The sequence below is a fragment of the Muscardinus avellanarius genome (assembly GCF_963383645.1).
Source record: "Muscardinus avellanarius genome assembly, chromosome: 21".
Lineage (NCBI taxonomy): Eukaryota > Metazoa > Chordata > Mammalia > Rodentia > Gliridae > Muscardinus > Muscardinus avellanarius.
Window position 1 is genome coordinate 15,192,222 of NC_137807.1, and position 5,050 is coordinate 15,197,271.

Below are 5,050 nucleotides of genomic sequence, written 5' to 3' on the forward strand. Positions count from 1 at the left end.
GGCTGAGCTGGGGGTCCCCGGCGGGGCACGCTCTGCGGCAGGGTCCCTATGAGGAGGGAGGTGCTGGTCAGTGGAAGGCTACTCTGTGCCCCCCTCCCGTCACCCTTCCCAGTACCCGGAGGGGCACTTGTGTCTCCGCAGCAGACAACCCTTCTCCCTCACTTGGCAGACCAGAGACCCAGTCGAAGCTCTTCTGAGGCCTCCCAGGAGGAGGACCCAGGTCTCCTGAGTGGGGCCGCCTCCCACCAGGGCCTTGGGTCTGCTCAGCATGCAGGTCACCCACAGGCTAGGTCAGATCCTCACTCCGGTGACCCGAGGCAGGCCGCCCTCTGGCCGGGGTGAATCCCACAAGCAGTGACCCCCATCTGGCCATCCTGGGTATATACAAGGTTACCCAGGAAATGCCAGTGGACTCACAGCCATCCTGCTTCACAGAAGCGTTGTTCTGGTCCCTGCCTGGGGTGGGAGTGTCAGGATGGCACCCCTGGGAGGCCAAGGGCTGCTCCAACCCTGACGTACCGGGCCTAGTCCGGCCACCACAGGCCACCAAGGCTGCTCTGACCCACAATCTCTGTTGCTGCCTAGCTGCGCCCGGCTCCAGGCGGGAAGGGCAGGGCCACCCACGGAGCCGAGTCTCCACAAAGCCACCTAAGCCAAGGACGCCAAGGCGCTAGGCCCAAGCAGCCAGGTGGAGACAGGCCTGTGAGGAGGCTGCCATGAGAGGTGGGGGCTGCTGCCACCTCTCTCCCGGTCCCCCTGCTACAGGGGAGGTGGGCTCATGGGGGCTCATCCCTGAGACCCCGAGCTGGCTGCCCTGGCACCCCGCTGACCCTGGTCTGGGCGGCCAGGCTAGTCACCTCCATCCTTGGGTTGGTTTGAATGGGAGGGAAGGGGGAGTGTGTGTTTAAGGGGAAGAAAGGAAGTTATTTAATACTAAACAGGTGTCTGGAGTCCTAAATTCTGCCGCTTTCTTCTAATAATGAAGTATTCATGAGAAGAAGCCTTTTTTCAGTACTTTCTTAAGATACTAATTTCACAACAAGCTCCTTGTTACTGTGCAATTATTCCAATCTTGTATTTCCCGAGACGGTGGCAGCCTCCCGTCTGTCCTGCTCTCAGTAAATGAAAGACAATCACGTAACCACCTTTCATTATCCTCTATTTTACTTTCAGCAAAGGTACCCTGAAAGAAATGATTTCCTCTGAAAGGGACTTTTATTCAGTTTCAAAACCAATTTTCTCCTATTACTGTCTCAAAAGAGAGGGGGGATGGCTGTGGGGGGAGGGAGGTGACTCTCCAACCCTCCCCCCATTGCCAGCCTTAACACAGGGAGGCAATAAAAGCCACAGTATCCACTTCCCGGCTTTGATTTCTGGTAATTTTAAAATATGCCATTACAATCAGGCAGAAATTATACAGTGTGAAGAGGAGCAAAGCAGGGCTCACTGCAGGGATGAGCCTCCTCGCTGCAGACCAGCGTGGCTCCCGGCCCGCAGGGCGGCCCCGGCTGGGGTGCCCACTGTGTCCCGGACACAGGTCTCTGGAGACGCCTGGGCACGGGGGCTAGGGGGTGGGGAGGTTTGCATTCCTGGGCACCGGGGTCTTTGAACCCCGCAGAGGTATCCACACTCCTGCTCCTGTGTGCTCTGTGTACACACAGCGTGAGCCTCTCCCACTGCAGGCAGCACACAGGATGTCCCCTGGGGGTGAGAGGCCCTGTCAGCCGGCCTTGGCCTCGATACCCCTCCAGCTCCTACCCTTCCAGCTCCGGGGCTATGTCTGTCTCTTGCCCCTGACACCGGGGCAGGGGGTAGAGGAGGGTGCTGGAGAATGCCAGCCGTGCCAGCCCTCTACTAATGGGAAACCAGATCCGAGGGAGGCAAGCCTTTTCCACAGGCTGGAGGGGCTGGAGGGGAGGGAGGAGACCTGGCGCACAGAGGACACCTGGGCTGGAACCAGGCAATTCCTCCATCCCCAGCGCTCGCTAGGCACCCCCCAGGAGAGACACAGCCTCTCTCTGGCTATTAAGTCAGTTCAAGACCCCAAGGCCCTCAGGGCATTTGCTCCCATGTGACTGGGGCTATGCCCAAATCTGGAGACACATGTGAGTTGATGGGTCAGGTGGTGGTTCTGTTAGAGGGACCTGGCCACGCCTGGCCCTACCTCCAGCCTTCACCAGGCGCCAGGGGGCCAGGAATGCAGCTCCTCCCCAGACCCACAATTCCCCACGGCCCATGTCCCAGCAGACTCAGCTGAAAAGATGCAGGCTGGGCCCCCTTCCCACCCCCCAGCTACCCTCCAGAGCCCACTGATGCCGGATGCCCAGGCATGCTGTGGCCAGAGGGGCACCGTACTGAGCTCAGAGGGCCAGGAGGGGAGGCTCCCACGCCCAGGCCTCGGCTCAGCTCTTCCAGGGCAGCTGACTGGGTCACTCAGCCTGGGAGGACCAGCAGGTGAGGTCCTACAGCTGCAAAGATGGTCTCCACTTGGAGAAAAAGGGCATCTCTCTCTGTATTTCCTAGTTCCCCTGATGCACTGTACATTCTCCCAACACCCCGTGTCTTACTCCTAGGGGCAAGCAGGGACGGCCAAGCATGATGAGGATTCTCCTCCCCAGTCCCCGTATCAGCGCCATCATCTACAAACAAGATGCACCAGAGCCCTTGCTTTGCCTCAAACGCCTTGCTGGCCTCGGGAGGCAGCCAGCCCTCTTGCCTGGGCCTGGCCGGCCCCTTCCCTTCTGTCGCTGCCTCGCACCCCCAGACCCCGGCGTATGCTGGTTCCTCTGACAGCACCACCACCCCTATCCACTTCAACCCACACCTGTCTCTCCAGATTCTGGCTCAGCCGTCTCTTCTCCTGGGCATCCCCAAGCTAGCCCAATCACACCAAGTTGTAATTACCAATTTTCATGTCTGTCCGTCTCCACTGGACTGTGAGTTTCTTACAGAGGTAAGGACCATGCATGTCTTACTTCTCTCTCCCCAGGCCTGGCAAATGAATCAACTGTCTAATAAATTGGTATCGAATGGCTCCATCAATGAACTGCGTATTGTCAAATAAAGTAACTGAGGCCCAGAGAAGCCAAGATCCTGCCTAACGTCACACAGCAAGCCAGAGACAGGACTATCTAGGCAGGTGTTTAAAATACTCATGATCTGGTGACCTTGCTCTGCCCCTAACTGCCTGGCACCGTCCCATCTGCAGAAAGCTGGTCGCCACATGGATCTTACTCCCCCAACCCTGCCAGGGACCATCCAGAGAGCTGCTCATTTTGAAACCTTATCTGTAAATCAGACTATTTATAAGCTCAAGGCCTTTTATGGCTTTAATAATAAAAAAAGGAGGGGGGAGGAAAAAAATGTTGCAAGCCTCAATGATTAGAATACTTTGGCAAAGTCCCTGACGTGGGGGCTGATAAGACCACCTTATCTCAGAGACACCCAAGGAAAAGGTCCCTTCCACCAGATAACGCCCCAGCTGTCGATGTGCCCTTTCATAGCTGAGGATTTAGATAAAGAACATGTGACAGGGGAGGGGAAAGAAAGGAAAGAACTTTCCAAGCCCAGGAGCCATGGAGTCACGGCTGCCTCTGCGAACAGTGAGAAGGACGGCTAAGGGATGTCTTTATTTTTATTAAAAGAACAGAGAATCGGGCGCCTTTGGCCCTGCCTTTTGTCATCTCTTCAGCCTGACTGGCTGCGGGGGTGTCAGGAGCCCCCAAACTGGTGGGAAGGAGACCTGGAAAGAGCAGTGAGCACCTCAGTACTGTGCTAAGCCCCTGTGCACCCTGAGCCCTCTCGCTTGCCGTATCTTCCCAGTGGCCTCCACGGCGGGCTTATTTTGAGCCCCTTTTCACAGATCAGGAGCTACAGAGAGGGGAAGCGATTTGTGCAGGATCATGCAGCTTAGCGCTGGCAGAGTCCAAAGGTGTCAACCCAGGTCAGAGCCTAAACCTGGCATGCCGCCCTACGGCTCCACTGTGGTACAGCCGGCCGGCTGCGAGCGAGAACGGGCAGCGGGGCCCCAGCTCACTCTGATTCTATCCCAGGACAGGCTGGGATCACAGCCTGGAAATGAGAGCGGGGAGGAGGCCGAGAGTCCCAAGAGGCTACAACGTTCACTCCATAGACTCTGAGCATGAGGCCTGCACGGGGCACAGTAATAGAGATGAGTAAAGCCCGGGCCTGTCTCTTACCCACTCATTTGCTCGCTGATTCATTCATTCACATAGCAAACATTTCCTGAGCATCTTTTGGGGGCTGAGCCTGTGTCACGTGCCAGGAGTTGGAAGATGGTAAAAGGTCCTGCCAAAGCCGGGCTACATCCAGCCAGAATGGAGCACAGCTAAACCCGGCGGTTACAGGGCCTGCCCTGGCCCTGTCGCCAGCATTTCCCGTGGCAGCAGGTGGGTGAGCTGGCCTCACACCTCAGCAGGGCCGCAGCCTGGCCCTGGCCAGGTGGGGCGACTGCGGCATGGCGGCGAATGTGAAGACATGCTCGGGTTCGGCTGTGACGCTGGGGGCCAGGGCTGTGCTACTCCTGGCCCCCATCTTCCTCCCAGTCCCCTGAGCTGCCTACGGGAGCCTCTGTGGCTCCACTCAAGGCCAGAGATGGACTGTGGCTTGGAGAGGAAGGTCACAGGGCCCTTCCCAACATCTAGCACGACTTGGGATACAGAGAGGAGAGTCATTTGGGTCAGGGGTGGCCGGGAGGAAGTAAGCACATCTCGGTCTGTTCCCACTGACCTTGATGAGCCAGCTGACCATGGGGACCATCCAGGGGACCATCCAGCCTGTGCCACGAGAGGATGCTATGATTTGGTTTAAAGACACAACCCACAGCGCCAGCCACATGCAAGACTTTAAGGCTAAGTCCTTGGCCTTTAAAAGGTCTTTAATATATCACAACGAATCCCATTATTCTGTATAATTATAATGCACCAGTTCAAATCTTTTAAACATTGTCAGGCACGGCACCACATGCTTTAATCCCAGTAGCTGGAAGGCATACGCAGGAGGACCACAGGTTTCAGGCCGACCTTAGCAG